Genomic DNA, 10,668 nt, shown 5'->3' with positions numbered 1-10,668 from the left:
TTGGCTCTTAATTAGCATACAGGAGACCAAAGGGCAAGGGGGTGGAGTTACTCTAGTCTGCCACCAGGCAGGGGCTCTCTTTAGTTATAGGCTCATCCATGAATTATGGGAGTTTGGATTGAGAAACTAACAATAACTGGAAAATTTTCTTTTCAAGCATTAGAGCTTTTCCTTCCTGGGAATGGTGTGTTTTAGCCTTAGCTTAATAAATGCTCACCGGACAAGATGTCTCACCTGTTGGGAGGGGCCTATTGACTCTGAGAGGAAGCTAAAGTGTGGAATATACATCAAGGTGATTGACACCAGATCATTAAAGGGCCGTGTGAACGAATCTGCTGTCTGCCGCCTAGTGTTTGCCACTTCTGGTGATCACCCTGCCTAGGGGTCCCCTAGGAGGGATAGGGAACCTGGGCCCTCCCACTCCACCAGGTTCAGACCTTGCACCCTGTGAGGCCTGTCCAGCATCTTTCACCTTGCAGTGCCTCAAGTCAGCGTCCCTGGGCCACTTCCTATTTCCCTCTTCCCCACAGTGTGTTGCAATTTGTCCCTGCAAGCACTGCCTTGCAGGTGGACTACCTGTCTCTGACCTGTGAGAGCTGCTGCTCACCGGTGTTCCTTCTTCTGGTCTGGCTCTGCCAATGTCCCCCTCTGGAGCTCTTAGAGCAGGTTCTTCTCAGTTTTCTGTCCCCGCCGCCTCCAACTGAGTCGGCCAGCTCCCTTTTAAACCTTGCCTCCAACTGGAGCATGCTCAGCAAGGTTCGGAGGGGTAGGGCCTCCTGAGCCCAGAGCTGATCTTTAACCCTCTGTTGTCCAGAGAGGAGTTTATACACCCCATCAAAGGCCCTCCTCCTCAGATCAGATGGCAGGGCATTGCCTAGTGGTCCTTGCACCACCACCACCCCTGGCTCTCAAAAAAAACCTGTTTTTTATGGTTCTTCCCAGCCCTGTGACATGTTTGGAAGCTGTAAGGTAGCAAGCAGAGGTACCAATGCATGATCCTAGGGTTGGTATCCTTCATAGAATGTAACCACTGTAATGGCGCATTGTCTGCCACTAAGAGAAAGCGGTTCCCCCACAAATAATATCTTAAGGCATCCACAGCCCATTTTACTGGCAGGGCCTCCTTCTCAGTGACTGAATAGGATGTTTCTCATGGGAACAGCTTCTGACTGATGTACAGTACAGGGTGCTCCTCTCCGTTGATGTCCTGGGAAAGCACCACTCCCAGCCCTATATCGGAGGCTTCCATTTGTAGTGTGAAGCTCTTGATGAGGTCAGGATGCTCTTTTAGCTCCTGGAATGCCTTATCACAGACTGTGGGCCACCTGATCTGCTTTGGGCTGGTGCCCTTTATTACATCAGTCAGGGGTGATGCAATGGTGGCAAAATTGAGCACAATGCATCTGTAGTACCTGACAAGGCCTACAAGTGATGCACCTGCATTTTTGCAGCTCATATGGCACATTGCTTTAAGGCCTGTACTTCACTGACTAGCAGTCTTTGATGCCTGCCCCCCACTCGTTAGACTATGTGCCTCACCTCCCAGCTGGCCAGCTTGCATTTGGCCAGGTTAGGCATTAGCCCTGCCTCCTGGAGGGCCTGCAATATCACCGTCATGTGCCTCAGATGTTCATTCCAGTCCCACCTGTGAACGACGATATTGTCAGTGTATGTGGTAGTGTACTGCCCATGTAGATGGAACACTTTATCCATTAAGCACTGAATGGTGGCCATAGCCCCCTGTAGGCTGAAGGGCAAGGTCTTAAATTGGTATAACCCAAATGCCGAGGAGAAGAGTCTTTTCTTGTGTCTTGGCAGTTAGGGGAATCTGCCAGTAACCTTTTGTTAGGTCAAGGGTAGATACATACTTGGTGACCCCCAGTCTGGCTAGTAGCTCATTGCCCTGCAGAGTGCGGCAGCTGTAGGGAATACTGCTGGCTCAGGCTGCAACAGTCAGAGATGGAACCATGGCTCAGGGCAGAAGAGTCCTTCCCTTAGCCTCATGCAGAACATTCCAGCACTTTGACCTGTTCCACTTGGGGGCAGGAGTTGGCCTTGTCAGCGAGTTCCCCCTCATGGCAAAGCTCTGAATTAGGAGAGGAAGCTGTATCTAAGGTACTCAGTGGAACCTCATGGAACCAGATCTTGTCAATAAACATGCACTGGTCAGGGTTCATCTAGGAAAATGGGCTAGTATATCTGGAGGGGAAGTGGGAATTACTCCAAACCAGAGTAACAAGACACAGAGTTAATATTAAAATATTTGGAGATCTGCTCCAAGCCTTACAGTTAATGAGTGATTGAGTTATCACACAGCTCGGTATTTCCTGGAAAAGGAACTATGCAAAATTCATGGAGTGCCTCCTTAATGGGATACTCGGGAGAACATTCCTGGTCATTACAGGCAACAAGAGATCAAATCATTGAATTGGGTTATTGCACATTTCCGGGGGGCCTTGACTAGAGCAAGGTGTGACAAAGAAACCACAACAGTCCTGCAGTGGAGAGCTCGTGTTCAAACTCCTGCTCCCTTCCCCATGCTTCTAAGCAGAGTGTCCTGGAATACACCACATAAACCTTACTGCCCAGAAGGCAGATTGCAGAGTCTTTCCCACTTCCTGTTAAAGGAATGTCGTCCAATAGAGTCTAATCCTGCCCTCCAGTACGGACTTATATGCGTGTCCTTGGAATGTAATTCTTTCCACAGCATGGTGCAAACCACAAACAATGCCCTTTGCCATCCCTCTCATGGTGGCTGGGCTTCCCCAGCCATTGTATCCCTGTGGGGCACAGCTGATGTGGAGAAGGGTGGGGAGAGGCTGAGTTTTCACAGAGCTCAGCCCTTGTCAGTTTTGAATATAAAGCCCCAGGATCGTGAACTCTTCCTGGGTCTGGAGTAATGGACAGTAAACAGGCTGCCTTGTCTGGACAGCCTTCAGGGGTATCCAGAGGTGACAGAAGCATGGGTCTCCGTGGCTAAGTCTGCATCTCCATGGCCAAGTCTGGGTTTCTGGCCAGCTAAGCTAGGAGGTATTGGTGGCCACTGCTGCAGAGTGGGCATCAGTTAATGTTGCAATGGCTATCAGGGTCAGGAATTGCTTGAATTTGGGGGGTGAGGGTAATATAGTGTCAGTCATTGGGGCTTGTTGGAGGAAGCAAGTTCTGCAGCGTTCCTTTCAGTCTGTAATTGTAGAGCACAGCATAGGTGCCATCCAGTGGCGGGGGCCCAGGGTCCAGTTCCGCTTTGCTCAAATTGACACTTGGTGATTAACTCCACCACACACAGCACGCACAGGGGTAGGGTGGATACAGCTGCCATGGATAACCCTCTATTGCTGTTTTCGTACGCAGAAGCTGTACACGTAACCAACTGTCCTTCCAGATGGGTTTCCCAAAAGTCCAGCTGCTATGTGTATGTCCGGGTGCCCTGGAGCTGGGCTGTCACTGAGGTAAGGAATCTCTCCATCCAAGAGCAGCTACTCTGGCAAGGTCCCACTGGCCATCCCACTCTCAAGAGCATCCCAATTCAGTCACATCCCACACATGTGCCTGAAGAGGGATTCCATCCGGTGCCCCAGAACAGCCCCTTCCCCAAATCCAGGACTATGTGCTGTGTCCATGGCCCTCATATCAGAGCATCTTGGGGGTAGGATGTGGATTAGATTTGCACAGACTTCCCTGGCTTCAGATACACATGGGGAGGGAATTATTCTGGCTAATGATAAGCAGTGCTGGTGGAAAGGTCTAATATTGATGTGGCCTGGCACTTCCCATTAAAAACCCCTGTTTTTTTCAGTTACTTACAACCTCTGCCTCAGGCTGAACATTTTTTGAAAGTTTTGGAGCCTGCCAGAGCAAGCCACCCAGCCTGGCTCCACAGACTCGGGTTAGGACTCTGAACAGAGCTGTGTAGACACTGGATATTGCAGGTGTTGCTCAGGCTCTGAAGAATGGAGCCTGTGGGTTTGGCTTCACTGCAGGCTCTTACTTAGATCCTGACTTTTCCTAGAATTGTTCCTAAAGTTTTCCTGGCTATCACTTGTGGCCTAGCCAGTCCACAGCCAGAAGAACTGGGAGGGAGCAGTGTTTGTGCTCCTGGTTCTGTGAGGAAGGATGGGGAATAGTCACTCACCAAGATCTTTCAAAAATAAAACCCAGGTTTCCAAAAGTGGCCACTGATTTTCAGCAGCCTCGAGTTTTGGCTGCCTAACTTACAAATTCCTAGACTCCAAGGCCAGAAGGGACCACTGGGCTGTCTTGGCTGACCTCCTGCATGACACTGGCCAGAGATGTTCCCCGAACATGATGCGTCATGGGCAGGATGCTGCAGACGTGCTGGGTGTCTGCATCTCCCTCCCATTGACTTCCCCTGGCCCCCAGGCTGGCTTGTCCTAGAAGTAACATCCCATGAAATCTTGAGGGTGCCCATGAAGTGGCAGGAGACTCCAGGACTGGTGCTAGGGGTTTGAGCGCCCTAGGCGCACGGCAATTCCGCCGCCCCACGTGCTGGTGCCGCGGCTCCGGTGGAGCTGCCGCAGTCGTGCCTGCGGGAGGTCCACCGGAGCCGCACGAGCAGCCGACCGTCCACAGGCGCCACTGCAGCAGGTCCACCGGAGCCACCTGCCGCCCCCTCCGGCAAAATGCTGCCCACCAATAATTCTGGCGGCCTAGGCGATTGTCTAGCTCGCCTAAATGCAAGCGCTGGCCCTGGGAGACTCCCTTCCACACATGGGCAGGCGCCTGGGCCCAACAGCTGCTGAGATGCAGGCGCTGGGCGGCTCAGGCTTGCAGGAGGCAGAGCTCCATGCAGAGTCCTGAAGAGTTTGAGAACCCCAGGCTGCCGGCAGCATGAGAGCCAGTCCTGAGCCACTCGGATGTGACTGCGGCTATGAGTGTTGGGCCCCTGGGCTCCAGAAGGTGGGGACACTTTCTGCAGCTTGGGGTGCTAGGTCTGAAATCAGGGTTAGCTGGCAGCTGGTCAGGCGAGTGTGCCAGTCCCTGCTGCAGAGGGTTTCTGAAGCTGAAGGGGAGCTCCTCTGGCAGCTGAGGCGGATCAGAGTCAGAGGGGAGTTGTAGGTCAGCCAGTGTCAGGACTAGGCAGGAGGCAGACTGCTTTGGGTCTGGTGTGGGGGTGCGGTGGTCAGGTAGCAGAGGGGAAACTTTGGCTTTCACTACTGGTTGGAAGTGCATGGTGGGCTTGATAACTGTTAGGATCAGATTTATCTGGGGTGGGCTGTGGGAGGCACTATGTAGCTCAGACCAAAGAGCCTGGCCATTGCAGCAGTACCGTCTGTGTCCCTAGAGCAGACGGATAGGGCCCAGCGACTCCTGCTGGGTGGTAGGTATAGTAGCTTGGAAACGTAAGCATGAGCCCATCATTGCTGCAGAGGTCCAGGTGGGGCTCTTTGAGGAAATGTTCCAAGCCTGTGTCATCACTGCAGAGTTGACTTGGGTGACCAGCGCCCCATGTGTCTGCCTCTGGGATACAAGCTCCCATGTTCCTCCTGACTGCCAGACCACAGGGCTGTTCTTCCCCTGCAGCCCTGGGAACAATGGATTTTAAGCAGTAAACCATTGCTGCACCTGCAATTTCCTCTTCTGGGTAAATATAGAAATAGAGCAGGTCAGGAACTGGAATTTCCGTTTCATGGGCAATTCAAGGATTTCAAAATATTTTTAGTTCCAAATCTGGAACAAGACCAAAGAATTTCAAAATTTCTTGTGAAATAAAATTTCCCCAAAATGGTGTTTAAGATTCATTTCATATTTGGATTTGATTTCCACATCAAAGAAATATTTTATAGTATAAAATAAATTGCAAAATGAGCAGTGTTTTTGAAATAAAAGGTCAAACCATTCTGTTTCAAAACCTTTGAACCGGGAAGTTTTGCCCCGCTTGGAATGCTCTTTTCATTTCTGCTAAATGACACTGATGCATTCCCAAGACAAATACACAGAACAGCATTTCCACTGGAATAATATTCCACTGGAAATGTTTTCATCAGCTCCAACAATTTCAATCTACCCTCCTCCCCCACCAAGGTGTGAGCTGGATTGGCCACGGCCAAGCCAGTGACTGGTTTTCTGTACACTCTGGTTTTTTTCCTAGAGGTCAGTTCTCTTTACTGACTAGCCAAGCTTTTGCTCTGGATCTTTCAGTCACACTCCCACATATTCCCTCTGTCCCTACGTATTCCCTGCGTGAGCTGCTGCTGACAGAGGAGATTGTCAATGTCACATTGAAACACACGCAGCGAACTCCTCTGCAACAAAATAGCAGCAGCAGGAGAGAGAACTGGAGGAATTACAAAAAAATAATTACGTCTGCAGTTTTAATGGCGCTCTGCAAATTCTGAGGTCTCATTTAAAAAAACAAAAAAGGGTTGCAAAGATACAGCCCTCATTGTGACAGCTGGGATCAGTCTGTTGAAGGGCGTTAGGAGGGTGATTCCCTGCCTCTCCCCTGAAATATGCTAGTAACAGCCCTAATGTGGACACAATTATACCACACTGGTTCATTTGCTTTTCTGTTCAGGAATAGCTATACTGCTATAAAGCACCCGTGTACTGATATAACTGAGGTTTGGTCTACACTATAAAACTGATACTGGCATAGCTCTATTGGTCAGGGGGTGAAAAAACACATCTCTTAGTGACACAGCTATGCTGGCAAAAGCCCCAGTGTAGATGCAGCTTTGTCAGCAGAACAGTGCTTCTATAAACATAGCTAATATCGTTCAGGGCAGTAGGGTTCCTGCGTCATCAGAAAAGCTCCTGGCGGTGAAGGCTATGCCAGTGCTGGGGGCTATGCCAACATAGCTAAACTGACAGAGGTAAGGTGGCAAAGGATCTGTAGTGTAGACATAGCCTGAGTCCACACTATAGCTATAGAAGTACAACTTTTATGTGTGGACAGGGCCTCACCTTACACCAGATGAAGTTAGAGGAAAATTACTACAGCTGCAAACAAACAGGCTTCCATACAACTTGAGTTCCTGCTTTGTTCCCTTTTGTTTATCAAGAACCATGTCCTGCTTGAAACTCTACAGTGCATAGGGCTCTAGTGGCCGAATACCACATGGCTTGTAAACAGATCGTTCACAACCTCACAGCAGAAACCAATGTGCTGCTAATCCTGCTTTGCAGTAAACCACTGCTGCTATTGGTTGGCGTGAGGGCAAGGTGGGAAACCTGTGTCCCTAACCCCATTCACTGAAGTGTAACTGGAACCATGGTATAATGCTTTACATCCCCCTCCCAACAATCTGTGATTGTGCTGGAGACGGGGCTGGGCTGTGAAGATGAACTCAGCCCAATGGTGTGTATGGGGTACAGATATGGGTTTCCAGGCCAGCCCTGTTGCATTTTAACTGTGCAATGGCAACAGTGCATTCAGTGGAAAGGATGCAAAAGTGTAGGGTTTTGTAGCAATGTTAGCATGCCTGCCTGGCAGGTGTACATCAGATGTTGTGCCTATGTAACAGACACAGAAATATATTAAACTGCTCGTTCCAGAGAGGGCTGGAAAATCCTCCTGAGGTGCAACATGACTCAGTCAATGTTCCTAGGAAAACCTTAACTCCAGCCTTTTCTCTCTGCTTTCAGTCAAGCCAGGGTCTGCATGCTGGAGCTGGGGTGCAATTCCATAACGCTGTGCCTACAGCAGCCTGCCCACCTTCCAAGTCCCCTGAACCCTCCAGGCCCCAGCTTAGTTTCATTCCAAGGCTTTCAATTAGTCTTTCCCTCAGGCCTTGCCCTTTGGCCCACATTTCTCTGTGGCCTCTCACCTACATTGAAACAGGGCTCAGAGCTGCGCAGACTGGCTCCTCCTTGCCCCGCAGATCAACACTCTGGGCTGCATCACCATCAATACGCAGACACTTAGAGCTTCCATCTAAGCCTATGAGGTATGGGCCACGGGACTCTTGCGGGGACTGCACCTGCTCGTTCTACTTCTGTTTCTCTCTATTTTGCAGCCTCATTAGATTCCTTTGCAATGGTTGTGTTGGTGCTGTTGTTGTAAGGGGGAAAAAGTCAGCCCCAGGAATGCTGGGGCTTTCAGAGCAGATGCAAGCGTGTATGTGTCTCCCATCATATCCTTTCCCCCAGTGTGTCTCTCGCCTGGATTGAAATGGGGCTGGAGGACTCCCAGAATTGCATTTCGCCACTTGGCTTAACTTGAAAGAGCTCAACAGCCACGGAGAAGCCAGGACCATGATCGCTGGGTGCAGCCAGTGAACAGGAGCGTGACTACTGCACCACACCTGGAACAGTGGTGGCCTTGGTCCTCCCCGGTGCGAAGCCAGGCATATGCAGATGTCAGCTGATGGTGTTGCTGTGCCTGGCACTTTGGAAATGGGGCACATGTTCCTGCAAGCCTTTGCCCAGGAAAACCTACTCAAAGCGTTTGCTGCCATGTTCTCCAGCATTGGCCCAGCACAGGCACAGAGCTTGGAATTGGTTCCTCCCACCAGGTTAGACGCCTGAGACCCTTCGTCCCTAGTATGCACCAAGCCATGATGAGCAGCCAGGTCCACAATTAACACCACAGAGCTTTCCAAGCAAGGCCTCTCCTGGGCTGGAATTGCTGGGTCATGGGCTGAAGGGCACTCTTAAAAAGAAATGGGTCGGCTGCCTTAGGAAGTGAAAGCCCCTTCCCTTGGTTTTGGTTTTGTTAAATCCACAAAGTCCTTTCACCAAATGGAGTTATGAAGAAAGTTTGGTCACTGAAATTTGTAATAGGCACAGAGTCTCTTTGGAGCAGCTAGGCTATGGAGTTTGGGGGTGACTCAGTCTGGCTTTACCAGTGTTGGATCCCAGTCTGATCTCGGGCATTCATGGGATTCAACCTGCAAAAGGCTAAAGGTGGGGTGAAGATTTTACAACGAGCCAAACAGAGGTATGCTACCTGTTCATCAGGAAACTGACCAGGCTGGGGATCGTAACTAGCTCGCTAACCTTGGCTTCAGGGTTCTGCATTTCTGAGCATAGGAAGCAGTGGGTGAATTGATTGGTGCATCTTAGTGAGAGGTGTGTGGGTGTGGGTGTAGGCATGTGCAAAATATATCCATTTGAGCGTAAGTGTGGTTCTCAGGCTCAGGGGCCGTGCATGAGGGTGAGCAGCAAAGTGGGCACTCCCTTTCAGGGAACTTGGCAGTGCTTCAGACCAGACAAAAACCTTTCTAAGGTTCCAGGGCCATGCCAGCGTGGCCTTTCGTCAGAGCCCTGCCTGGGTTTCTATGGTGACTCGTTGGCTCACTGGTGAGAGAGAGCCCTTGTGTTTTCCCCTTGTACATTCATGGGCTGGCCTGCATCTGTGACCTCGGGAAAACAGCTCCCTGTGAAAGTAACATTTCTTCAGGTTCGCTGAGAAGTGAAACGTTAGCAGCTGGGACCAGAGGTTGGGATGGTGGGAGTGGTTCCCAGTACCCTTTCACAGGCAGCTCTCCTTTTGCTGAATGGGGTTATGAACATGCCCTTCCTGGAAATCTTTGCAGACTATCTGCTGAAGACCCAGGTGCCTCGCTTCCCTGCAAAGCCCCCTCACCAGCAAGCATGACCTGGAAACCCCAAAGTGACAGCTTGTAATTTTAACACACTTTTCAATACATCACAATATGCAATAGCTGTGGACATCTTTAATATCACAAATGTTTTGCAAAAAGGAATGGCACCATGATCCATTGCTTTCTTGAACCACACATTTAATGGAGCAAACTGTAAAATATCTCTAGAATTGATTTGCTTTTGTTCAATTCCAGTAAAATCTGCTCTCTGGATAGCTGTGGTATTCAGGAATCCCAAATACTCCCACCTTCTAGCAGGGCACGTCTTTTGAAAATGGGTTTCTTGTGCTGCCACTAACAATGTGAGCCTAGAGTTTTGAATTTGTGTCAGGAAACCGGAGTGCAGTGATGTGTGCTGTGAGGCCAGTTTATTTCTCAGCAGCTCTGCTAGCGCTTGCTGATGAGCAGTCTGTGGAATGGAATGCTGATATTCCTGTCTGCGGCTGCGGCTTTGTCTAGGCAGGAGATTAGCCCAAAGTCAGCAATCTGTGTAGCTGTACTGGTGCTGACTCCGGAGCATAAACAAGGACATGCAGAGAGGTTTGTACTAATGGAGCTAGCTGAGATTTAGCATCCATCCCCCATATGCTGCCCTGCCAGCAGACCTGGTCCCTGGTCTGAGCAACTGTTCTGGGAATGGGGTAGTTCAGTTTCCATGGGCCGTGCAGTTCTTGGCTACTCTGCTGGGCCTGCCAATGAGTGCCAAGCATGGCAGTGAATTGGTGAGCTGGAGCTGAGAGCCACCAACCCTCCTGACTGGATCCAAACTGATCACCTACATGTTCAAGGCTCTACAGCCCATTTGTTAGGTGCAAGGAAGTGTAACCCTTCTGCCCCTCTGAGTTGGCAGCAACAAGGGCCAGGTTCAGTATCCAGGGGTTCCGTTTCAATAACACAAGGCATAACCGGCTCGAGCCCCCACCCAGTGACCTGGGACACTTACATACCATAAATGTACTTGTGCGGAGGGGTTATATGTGGTATAACTCTGTTTGTGGTGTTTCCAAAGGATGCCACAATTGATTCCTTCCTTAGTTAAAAAGATTTCGCTACATCAGACTTCCGTGCTTGCGAAAGAGGGGGAAGTATTGCCTCCTTAGAG

Source organism: Chelonoidis abingdonii, chromosome 7 (assembly GCF_003597395.2).
Source record: "Chelonoidis abingdonii isolate Lonesome George chromosome 7, CheloAbing_2.0, whole genome shotgun sequence".
NCBI lineage: Eukaryota > Metazoa > Chordata > Testudines > Testudinidae > Chelonoidis > Chelonoidis abingdonii.
The sequence above is the reverse complement of the archived record's forward strand: the minus strand, read 5'-3'. Positions refer to the sequence as shown.